Raw genomic sequence first — 12,863 nt, forward strand, 5'->3', positions numbered from 1 at the left:
GTTAAAAGCCCTTAAGACATTAGGGCTATAGAGTTAAAGGTCGTACCATAGAATGATGACGAAGATCATTCTATAACTACTAATCTTGTCCTGAGCTAACAATGTCTGGAGGCCTAATGTTTCAACTGTCACTTTTTAAGCATATGTATGTATGTAAGCTTGATCTTTGTAATTACAGTAAGTAAAATACCTATGATATAGTTCAGCCATATGTAACAAATTAGCACATAATACTGTTAAAGTAAAATGAAGTGTCAAAGAGCATTAAAATCTAGAACATCGCCGCTAACTTCAAACAAAATTTCCTTAAATATGTGGTATAATTAAGTCATTTACATTCGTGAAGCTTATGAGACAAAAGTTATTCAAATAATGCCGCATTGCGTGAACACGACGCTTGGTAAGCGTTCGTTATATTCATTATGCGTTATTATTCACGGGCTCAGCCCCGCGGTTTTACGCGCGATTAAAATCCCTTTTTCGGGAATCCTGGGCACTTTAGAAAAATAAAAGTAGCCTTTGTAATATGAGCTAATTGTCAATGAAACAGTTTTGCAGATTTTTCGGAACAAACAGAGAGAAAAAATGATAATTGATTATTTGTTATTAGCGACCTTATATCATTTTATATCATTTAGTAAAAATTTGGTATTTTATCCTTACAAACAGACACTCCAATATTTTTTATTTGTATAGATAATGTATTATTCTCATGTTCAGGAAGGGTCTACTCATGACGTCTCGTATTCTAATGTGCTACTTGAAATTCATGAAAAATGGAATACATTACCAGAAAGTTCTCTTTTGCAAAATTGTGGACATTAATTTGAAATTATTCTGAATTGTCATACTTGCTACTTTATTCATTACAAAGAATGAAATAAAATCTGTTGTAAGTATGTTAAATTATCCGACTGTTACTGTAAGTTATCAGTGAATAATGGTCTGCGTTGCTAAATCTGAGGACTAAGTTGGAATACTTCCTACAAATATTTCTTAACATATCCCTCAAAGTAACATACAGCAGCGCTTGACACTGGTATTAATGTTAGACAGAAGTAGGTACTATACACGCCGCCATCGAAGTTAAATCACACATTTTACTTCGCAAAGAAAAAGATTATTTGACAGACAAACATCTTTATAGTATAATTATTCTAATAAACTCTCTTCAAGTCATTTAAAGTGTTACTTGAAGGCTTTATAATATGAAGTAACGCCGCAGCGCGTGAAAATGACGCACAATAAGCGTTCGTTATGCGGGATAAGAAGCGTGTCCTTGGCCTGACAACATATATTAGTAAAGATTACTCACTCCTAACAAGAAAATGTACCCACTTTTGAGAATTGAAATAGTTGCGTAAAGAAGTTTTGTTGTGCTAAAATGTCCCTAAAATATTTGAAATAATTATTTATTTATTATGTAAATTACGCAGTATTAGTTATTTATTCATAAATTTTCTCAAAAAATGTTTTTATTTGTCAAGAATTCCAAAAAAGAACTTACTAATAAGCCGTTTGTGGCTTCTTTCAATTTCAAGGCGGCGAAGTATCTTTACTAATCTATGCCTGACAACGACAATTTTCTTATTATTTGTAATACTTAATGCGTTTAAAACATATCCTTAGAACATGTATCTAAAATATCTAAGTTGCCTAAAAATATTTTTCATTATTGGGGCATATGGACGGAGCGTTAAATGTCCATGGACGAATTTGACTACACTCCATCAGGTATCCGGTTTGCTTTATTGTTAGATGTACAAGTTGAAATGTACAAAAATAAATTAAATCATGGGTTTTATTGCTGTGAATAAATAATTAACCAATGGAAAGTGTGGAAATCCAGCATGTTATTACACGAATGCAAAAAGTAATGTTCTAGAACGTATGTATGTACTCTCTTAAAGACATCTAAAAGTATCACTTGAACGCTCTATACATTAGAAGTAACGTCGCAGTGCGTGAAATTGACGCATAAGAAGCGTCTATTATGCGGGATAACAAGCGCGTCCTTGGCCTAACGCTACATTCTGCCTAATGGCTTGTCTTTACTGATTTTCTTATTCTTTGCAATACTTGTATCTACAATAAATTGATCGGCGTATGCGAGGAGCCTGAAAATATTTTTCAATATTGGGACATATGGACGGAGCGCTATGACATAGGACTTTTCAAAATAGGTGCGAAAAGAGCCCACCTCTATAGCTGGCGAATTATCAAAGGCTTGTCTATTATTGCAAATGTTCATGGGCGACCATGATTATTTAAGTTAAGATTAAAACTATTGTGTGTATTTAAGTTAAGATTTAAACATGATTATTTTATATCCGCTAGCCCGTCTGCTTTATAGTTAGGTATACGAGTACGTATGAAAAATTATGTAATTTGTTGCTGCTTTGCTAAATCTAAATCAATGATTATATAATGGGAAGTATGGCAATCCGGCACATTTTTATCTACCTGCAGCGGGCAAAGATTTTGGAGCGCAAGTATGTACATACTCTCTTAAAGACATCTAAAAGTATCACTTGAACGCTCTATACATTTGAAGTAACGTCGCAGTGCGTGAAAATGACGCATAAGAAGCGTTTATTATGCGGGATAACAAGCGCGTCCTTGGCCTGACGCAACATTCTGCCTAATGGCCTGTCTATACTTATTATTCATATTCTTTGCAATACGTGATGCTTACAAGCACACATCCATAGATTTTTTCTTTAATATATATATATTGATCGAAGCGTACAATACGCCTCAAAATATTTTTCAATGTCTCCGATGATCTTTACAAAGGCTTTAGCCCTTATCGCCACCCTTGGCTGGGTATGTTGGTGACTACCGATAAAGAATTTCACAGACAAGGGTTGCTATCTATCTGATTCTAAATTCTTTATTTATCTATTATGTAGTTCCTACAACGATTTACGAGTTGAGGAAGAGGCACTACCCGACAACACATTGAAGTCATTGCCGTCTTATTATTGGCAATGACTTAATGTCGTAATGTTAGACATAATGTCGAATGATTTTATAAAAAACGAAACTGTAAAAGTTTATTTATTTATTTACATTTAAAAGTTTATTAATTTAAATCTTTATTTATTTATTTAAGTTATTACAGAATATGGAACCTTTAAGTAAATCCATAAAACATTGAAATGAAATCGGTAAAAAGCGGTTACAAAGTAGTTTCAACACCAAAAACAAGATAGGGATCAGCATCTCAGCAAAATGATAAAATAGACAAAACAACTTTGTGAGTAAATCCTAGAAAATCAACGGAGAAGTACCAGGATAACATAAAGACAAGAATCATAGATTCAGCCCCCGTTCCCGAGATTACATAAACCTAAGCCAGACGGGGTCTTCTTGTCCGCATTGCGCCAAAAACGTTTGTCTTCCAATATGAGTGCCGATATATTATTTGGACAGGGTAGAGAAAGAAATAAAATACCACATTTTAATAACAGGGCATTTTTATCGTTATATGTGTGAAAAATAACGACCATCAACTGTTCCGGTGAAGATCGAAGACAGTAGACCTCTCTATGATTCGATTTCGAAGGCACCACCACTACGTCTGCCTAATGACAGCAGTGTTAGGCGCTATAGTGTTGCGCTTGAACGGTGTGGCAATGGTGACATGTTTATAATGCTTAAAAAATTGAGAAGAAATCAGTTGATTTATCTATAAATCAAATCTAAACATTGTGATAGAGTAAGTACAGTCAGCTCCTTAAGTAAATGAATAGATCTAGATATTCAAAATACTTATATACCGAAAAGTACATAAGTATCTGAAAACAACTAGCATGATAGTTAGACAAACGTCGTAAAATGTCAAAATTTAGATTTTTGAAATCTGTTCATCTACTTTTGAAGCTGAGTGTAAGATCCAGATCTGTCCAGTTATGAGGAAAGTCCCGTTATTGGAAATTGAATGGAAAATGTTATATCAATCATTGTTTGCTACTCAAAAACTATGTGTTAATAAATTTCTAATCCATATTCGGGAATTCAGCGTTGTTCGTTTCAGATATGTATTGTATTTGTTTTTAAACATTACTTTTAATAAAAATATGGAATATAAATTAAGCAACAAAGCATTTTATAGCAAATATATTTGCGAGGACGCGTTATTAAATCGCATTGTTCTATGGAGTATAAACCATTTATCAGGCGTTCAGATTAAACGAAAACAATGAGGCAAAAAAAGATAAAAGATCGCCAAATTAATATCCTACACCTAGGAAACAATTCAGGTTTTAATGTGTATAAATTTATGACGCAACATTTTTCAGTGACTGAAAATGTCTGGAATTTCAGCCTGGAATTATATTTTCATGCGCGCTCCGGGAAAATTGCTGGCGAAGTACCGTTTTCATAAATTCCCGTGAAATGTAAAAATTCGTGTAAAATTCCCTTTTCAGGAGGACAAAATGTCGAGTGAAGTCACGGTGTTAATACCGCCTTTATACTGTATTTTCTGGGCTTAATTTTCCTCAGGCTTTCCTTTAAAATAGGCTGTGTCCTTTCTTTGATTAAAAGAATTAGTAAAATGATAATAAAGTGACTAATACCCATGGATACGAGTATGTGTTATCAACCTTAAATTTTAGAATCCTCCCTCAGTGGGTTTCAGATCCGTAGCTACCCCTGAGGTCATGATGGATACCTCGTATGTTATTAGGTTTGTAGTTATAATTATATTTTTTTTATATAATATAAGAGTAGCAGACGAGCATGCAGTCCACCTGATGGTAAGTGGCTACTGCCGCCCATGGACATCTGTAATCAACCACAGATAGGATTACATACCTACCTGAGGTCGGCCACAGATGCGCCGCTACCCCTGAGGACTAAGCTGGAACGGCTCGGAAAAGTCTGTCTCCCTTACCACACCCTTCAAAACGGAGCACAGCAGCGCCTAACACTACTGTTATTAGGTAGAAATAGGTGAGGCGGTGGTGCCGCCGGAGTCGAACCACAAAGAGTTCTACCACCTTCATAAATGTAATAAGTCACAGTTTAGTTTACCACCTTCACTACTTAAAGGTACTTGACATGATAAAGGTTTTTAAACTTTTGTCTCTGCTGAATTATCTACGGGAAATATAGACTTCTCAACTCTTAGAAAACTTTTTTACAAATGTGTGGTGGTAATCGTTTATGTCTTCTTACCGGTAAATCCAACAATATTTTTACTGCAATGCACTTAAGAAGTCAGAGGTATCTGATTTGAACCTGGGACCCTAGCGCTACAAACCACTAAGTTCTACTCTTTGTATACTTAAGGCTTAAGACTCCCAGAGCGTTTATCTTTCAACTCCGCGCGCGGATGCGTATTACCCGTTTTTTCTTTTAAAAAACACGCACGCGTACGTTATAAAAATGTAGATAAAACAGTCATTTTCAAAACAAAAGACCGCTATTCCTCATTTACGCGGCAGCGGAGAAAAACGCTCCATCAGTTCCCTCTCTTAGGTTGAGTTGCACCATGTAACTTTAACGTTAACAAAAGCCTAAACATCCGTTAACTCTATGGTTAATCAATTCGTAAATTGCACCATTTTAGTAACGGTTAACGTGACGTCGTTATTAAGAGTTAAAGTTAACCGGTCGATTACGGTCGATTATAGTTACAGTTTTTATCAACTTCCGTATCTTTGATAGACACGAAAGATGTCAAAAACATTAACGTTTAAAACGTAGTCGACGTTGTGACAATGACAGAAACGACGTTAATGAGAAATAACTTGGTGTTGCACGTAAGTCTTACACTCCATTCATCCACATACGAGTACAAAGTCAAACATTCCATTGACGATCCGCGTGGCGGAGCGGTCACCATACCGGTCTGACGCGCAAAAGGTCCGATCCCCGGCTAGACAGAAATCTAAATGATGAATTTCGATTTCTGTTTCTGGGTCTGGGTGTTTGTGTATTTGTCTATGTGTGCGTCCATGGCACCCACGGTACAGGGAATCCTAGTGTGGGGCTGTGAGTGTAGAAAGCGTCCATTGCTTTCATCAAAGTTCTTGTTATAGTTAGTTAATGCTACCTTTAAACGGGCTTACGGTGAAACCCACCCTTAGTACATCTCATAAAATATATTATGTTCAGTAGTGCGTACTATATGGCAATATTACTCAGATAATCGGATTGCGGCGGCAAATGACATACCATCGGGGACCGTAGAGGATTATTCTCTTTGTGGAAAACCTAGGACGGAATGCGGCGAAATGTAGATATCTACTACAAAGGTACCTTCACTTGTATAGCTTAAGGATTTTTGATATTTATTTCTTTTTTATATGGAGTTCATATGTGTTTGACATTTTAAATTCTTTTCAAATGATAGTTTATTTCAGAAGCAGTGATAGTCTAGTAGTTGAGACTCTGTCTCTTAATCGCGTGGTCCATGGTTAACCTCAGGGCAAACATCGCGAGAAATACTGAGAGTGCTTTAAATAAAAAATAAGTTTTGCATGGTGTGTGATATCTATCAATTCCTTAGTGGATTTACAACAGGCAGGTTTACTTAAGACAGGGTAGGAGACCCCTGGATTAGAATTCCAAATATGAATGATCGTATTTGGGGTTAAATACCAATGAGGTAGTTAACATTAATCACGTGGTTTGCATGAGCGTTTGCTAATTCAGTATTTACAAAGAATACAAGCTCCTATATAACATATTTTTGGACCAAATGTACATAGTCATCTATATTATATACTCGTAATGACCGTTAGTAGTTTCAAGTTTCAAAAAAGATCGTCATTATCTGTGCTTTGTCAATTTTGTTACTTTTTACTTTTTGCTTTTGTTACTTAGAAGATGACACAGAAATTTTAAATTATAAACTACATAAAGAGACATAAACTTAATCTCAACTCGGAGTTACTGAAAGCTGAAATTTATGCCCAGTTTAGTCAAAATGACGTAGTTATCAGTCTTCCAACCCAGTGCGTCGCCAAAATGGCTCGCTCGAGAAATCGGGTGAAATATGAGGTTCTGTGCATGACTGTGGATAGTAGGTAAATGGAGTATGGAATGTACAAAAATGTATGGAGGTAGTATTTTTTGCTGAAGTGGCAACATCTTATTTCTGTAATATATTATTGTAACTATTTCTGAAGATTGCCCTAAATAATGAATTTAAAATTCCGTGCAAAGGTAGTAAGCTCTTAGATGTAGTGCACGGCACTATTTCTGTTTTAGTTTACACTACTAATTTTAATGGTCCCGGGTTCAAATCCCGATCTAAAAATTAAATTTCCATTTCCTTTCTGGGACTGGGTGTTCAAGTTCTTTTCTCTGTGCCTATCCTTATCCTTCAATATTCATTATATCGTGGAAGTCATATACACCGAATAATGAAGGATTATAAGTATAAAAGGTGTTATTGTTCAAATCTTCTATAATCGAATAATAATTCCAAAATTCCTTAAGAATTTGTAGGTCTTGTAGAAATAAACCTACAAGTTTAATTAACGTGCATGTAGGTTGCCTGTTACAAAATAGGAGGTTCCGTGGAGCCGTAATGAAAATTTATTAAGTTTTCAAGTTACTTACATAACTACGACAGGTATCTTAGTGGGAAGAGAAGTTATGTTATAACATAAACTACACTTACTAGATCTTAGAGCTTGGTTTATTAAAGTTTTACTACTCCTTTAAGCTTTTCTATAAAAATCTGGAAACTCCAAATAGGATTAGAATTACCTCAGGTAGAACCCTTTGCCGTTCGACTCCGTATTTCTCTCACACCCATTTCTGCCTTATAACAGCAATGATTGGTGATACTGAATAGATTGAAGGGTGTCATAAGGGAGGCAAACTTATCCGAAGAAATCCAACTTAGACCTCAGAGGTAGCAAAAAATCAGCCAACCAGGGGTAGGAATCTTATCTTATTTGGGACTGATTGCAGGTGACCAAGTCTATGAGCGGCAGTACCCAATTACCACAAATTGGGCGTGGTCGCCTGCTACTCCTATATTATAAAAAGGTGGACCGCATGTTTTGCAACTTCTACGAAATTGAAGGTACGGCTTGAAGGTGGTAGAACCCTTTGTGGTTCGACTGAAGTGGCACCACCGCCACACCAATATCTGCCTTATAACAGCAGTGTTAGGCGCTGCTGTGTTCCGTTTTGAAGGGTGTGGTAAGGGAGACATACTTTTCCGAGACGTTCCGGCTTAGACCTTAGAGGTAGCGGTGCATCTGTGGCCGATCTCAGGTAGGAATATCTAATCCTATCTGGGGTTGATTACAGATGTCCATGGGCGGCAGTAGCCACTTACCATCAGGTGGACTGCATGCTCGTCTGCTACTCCTATATTATAATTATAAAATAATTAGAAATCAAGATAACATTAAGAATTACAACCGCAATACATTTAACAGAACATAACCCCTTACATTATTCTAATGAACCATGTTTCTCCATAACGAAACTGTAAATTGAACCAACAGAAATAACTACAAGTCACTAACTACTTCAGTCTTGAATGGCAAAGTTCACGCCTTTGTAAAGGTCAGATGTATCCTATTTCTATCTGTTCCTATGGGAACCGCCCTTTGAATTATTGATTCGATTGTTCTATTTCTTGGCGTGTTCTGTGAAGGGACTAAAAGATAGATTGCTAAATCCACCTGAATCATTGTAGCCCTTTTGTGTACATCATCAATAACCCTTCGCTGTTTCATGGATCGTTTTTATAATGAAGGGATTGGGCTTTACTTCAATGCAGTGGCTATTTGTAGAATGCATAAGCGTTTTATAACATACATATAAAATTCTCGTGTCACAATGTTAGTTACCGTACTCCTCCGAAACGGCTTTACCGATTTTTACCAAATTTTATATGCATATTCAGTAGGTCTGAGAATCGGCTACCCCTAAGTGATAAGGATTTTTCACACTTATTTTTTTTATTTATGGCAACACAACGTTTGCCGGGTCAGCTAGTAACATAAAATGGCTCATAAATAGAAGTAATAACGAGCGTATAGTCGACCCGATGATAAATGGCCAGTGTCACCCTTGGACATTTGTAATCAACCCCAGATAAAATTAGAACCCTACCTGAGGTAGGCTACAATTGTGTTGTTACTCTTGGGGACTAAGTTGAAATACCTCGGATAAGCCTCCTTTTACTACACCGTTCGAACCGGAGCACAGTAGCGCTTAACACTTATAAGGCAGAAATAGATGTGGCAGTGGAATCGAACCAGTAATCTACATTGATATAAAACTACATAATGTACGTAAACTACAAGGTTCCGCTCCTATAAGTGTAATATGCCAGAGTTCACCCTTTTACAAAGGTCAGGTGAACTCTATTTTTTCCAGCTCCTGTTAGGGACCGTAATTGGTCACATGATAAGTCTATTTTTGGGTTCATCAGAGATATGTATTGTTCTCTCAATCTCATTGCTAATACAATTTTTTAATACACAGTTTTTAATAAGAATTTTTTTTTTTTTTTTTTTTTTAACTTTAAGACTATTGTCTTTATTTATTTTCGTAGTAAATTATTTACAATATTAACCTAATAGAAATACAAAAATTATTAATAAAACAGGATTTAAAATAGTTATGTATGAAAAATAAATTAAATATAATAAGCTTCATCCAAATTGCTGTCCTTTGGTAGAGTCCCCAAAACGCTGGCGACATTACCTCGTTGAATAGCTAAGCTAATTCTTTGCCCGAGGTAAGCGCCAGCCCTCTGGTCATTGGTGCACTCGATCAGACGCCTTGACAGGTGTTTAAAAAAAGATCGAGCGTCAGAACCCCACGGCCCCATCGTTTCCACACCAAACGGCAGAAATATATAGTCTCGACTGAGACTAGCATACTTCTGCAGCTTGCGTATTTCCGCGTCGGTAGCCACAACACCAGCCGCCCTAGATGAAAGATGAAGATGGGAAGGTGCCATTGTGTCGACGCACGTAGCATCCCACACAAGACACCTCCCATTCTTCCAAGGAATTAGAGTCAAACCGTCAGGCCTCTTACCATCGTCACGTACAACACCGTTCGGCTCTAATTGTGCCGGTACGTTGACGGTAGCAAGAGCCCTGCGGATGACATCATTGAGGGCAGCATGGCGCGATTGGCGACCGGCGCTACGACGACAAGAAAGGCCGTGGTGTCCCAAATGGTCTACCTGAACTCCACAAGGACAACAATGTGGATGAATTATAGGTAAACCTAGTCGCAAGCCGATGGCGATAGTAAATGAAGAATTATCTAACACCGTCCCTAAATTGTTGGACGGTGTTGTATGTAGCCAAAATCCTGATTCCTTAACAGAAACGGCTAGAAGACGAGCTCGCTCTGCAGAACGAAATTGAAATTGTCGTATTTTTTATTGAAATAGTATGCAGTCCATTTGATGGTGTGTGGGCACTGTCATCCAAGGCCTGTAACCATAGCTATATAGTACAGTGGTTCTACCAAAACTGATCGTAGGTGCGTTGCAACCCTTGAGGCCTAAGATAGCCGCCTCATTAAGTCAGCCGGCATACAACATTGTATACCGCAACGCAAGTACTCCTTCACGCAAGAAATAGGTGTGGTAGTGGTACTTCGCCGACTAAAAATTCTGTCATATGGTAAGTAGAAATAATTCTAAAATGAGACAATCGGCATTAAATATTACAGAAACATAATAACCAACAATTTTCGTGCGATTAAGTAAACGTAAGGTCACAGACAGACAGCCAATTATATACCCTCTGTTTAGATCAAGTGTCTTAGCTCCCACCCTCCAAGGGGTGTCCTATTTCTATTCAAATACCTCCGAGAATCGTAATTATTACGCGCTAAATCGATTGGTAGCGAATTCGATTCCATTCGTAATTATCGCGCCAAATTGCTTTAGGATCTAGGTTAATCTAGGATATAAATAGTGTTTACTGCTCTTGTTTATATACTTAGGATATGGGAGATTTCATCAACGTCAAAAGTAGGTAGAACAGAGCACGTCCCTGTAGTTTCGGGACCAGAATAGGGCTACGGTATCCCCTGCCTGTCGTAAGATACGACTAAAAGGGGGCTTCCGGGGTTGCGGGCGGCAAGAGTGGGTAGCTCGAACCGCCCGGTAAGCGACCCTGGGAAGGGCGGCGGTATGTGTGGTCGCATACCGTCGTACGCACCAGACGGTGTGGCGAGCGTCAAGCTCACCTGGGCAGAGCCTGACGGGGCAACGCGCTAAGAGGACTCCGGTTGCGTTCCTTTGGAGATCCCGGAGCTCTCTACGCAGCGCCGAGGACGGCCACCGGGGGGGTTTTAGTGCGGTAAAAATCCCACATAACCCTGCGTCGCTCCCACGGCGCAAGGTACCTTTTGAAGGTTTCCCCCTCGTAAACAAAAAAAAATAAAAAAAAAAGGTAGAACAGAGCACAAAGTAGAATGTGGTAACATCATCGCATCAATTCTGCATTATAACAGCAGTAGTAAGATAGCTGTGTTCTGACTTGAAGAGTGTGGTAATGCAAGGACACTAAAATAAAGTGTTTTGACTTAGTCCTCATGGGTAGCAACGCAACTGTGACCAGCGGTAGGTAGGATTCCATAATATGTGAAGTTGATTACAGTTGTTTATAAGACGGCAGTTATCACTTTGAAGGTGGTAGAACCTTTTGTGGTTCGACTCTAGCGGCAGCACCGCCACACCTATTTCTACCTAATAACCGCAGTGTTAGGCGCTGCTGTGTTCCGGTTTGAAGGGTGTGGTAAGGGATACAGACTTTTTCGAGGCGTTCCAGCTTAGTCCTCAGGGGTAGCGGTGCATCTGTGGCCGACCTCAGGTAGGAATATTTAATCCTATCTGGGGTTGATTACAGATCTCCATGGGCGGCAGTAGCCACTTACCATCAGGTGGACTGCATGTTCGTCTGCTACTCATATATTATAAAAAAAAAATCACTTACCATCAAGTGGACTGCATACTAGTATTTTACTTATAAGGTTTACTGAAATTATGTCATGTTTAAGTTGAAGTAGAAATTATTAACAGAGAGTTTTTATGTAAAGCCATTTAAATCATTCCTTATTGCTTACACCTTTTCATTTAGGTCCAATTTTTCAAAAACCCCATTTCCAAAAAAGTGCGGTAAATTGAAAAAGAAGCGACGAAACACGAAAAACCAACGAGTTTTCGTGCACTTCTCGTCGCGGGAAAATCGGTGAAAGCAAGATTTTTAGCGCTGAAGCTTAAAAACCAAGATGAAAATTCTGGTTTAAATGGTTGGCCTCTATTTGAATATATAAATACTTTGCTAAAATATACGTGAATGTGTTCGTGCCCTATTTCTCCCTTATAACAGTGGCAAATTGCTGCTTTTGGTTTGAAGGACGTGGTAAATTAGAGCCAAATGCAAATTAAATTAAGATCATAAAATGAAGAATGATATCCGTTGCAAGAATAATCCATATTTACTATTATTATTAAAGTCCAAAGTATACAAACGAAATTATTTTGGAAAAGTTTATAAAATTCGAGCAAAATTAAGTTTTAAGTAACTCAAATTAATAATAAAATAAATACACAAATTATTAGAAAATAATTAACTTTACTACGAGGCTATTTTTAACCACTGAAATTTTTTAACAATAATTTACGTGGTTATAACCTCACTAAGTCAATATATATTTCCATATTTACCGTAACACATAAAATGTGTGTATCGTTTAATTTTATGAAACTTTACACCACCTGAAGCCTCATTTTCCTTAATTTTCGTCTCATAAAACGCGGCAAAAAGATTTTCTGAGATCCAAGACGGTGCTCAAGACTCGTTTGCTTAATTAAGAGGTTGCTACAAGAGGCGGTGTAAAAAATCGTA

At 37.5% G+C, this 12,863-nt stretch overlaps 1 protein-coding gene across 1 annotated transcript in view; it reads right to left on the bottom strand.

Annotated features, from left to right (window-relative positions):
* LOC140749199 (uncharacterized) overlaps positions 1 to 12,863 on the bottom strand; it is a 203,870-nt gene that overhangs the window by 74,847 nt on the left and 116,160 nt on the right. The window lies entirely within an intron of this gene.

This window comes from Epargyreus clarus, unplaced genomic scaffold (assembly GCF_041222505.1).
Source record: "Epargyreus clarus isolate Ecla_fem2 unplaced genomic scaffold, WU_Ecla_fem_2.2 ptg000017l, whole genome shotgun sequence".
Classification (NCBI taxonomy): domain Eukaryota; kingdom Metazoa; phylum Arthropoda; class Insecta; order Lepidoptera; family Hesperiidae; genus Epargyreus; species Epargyreus clarus.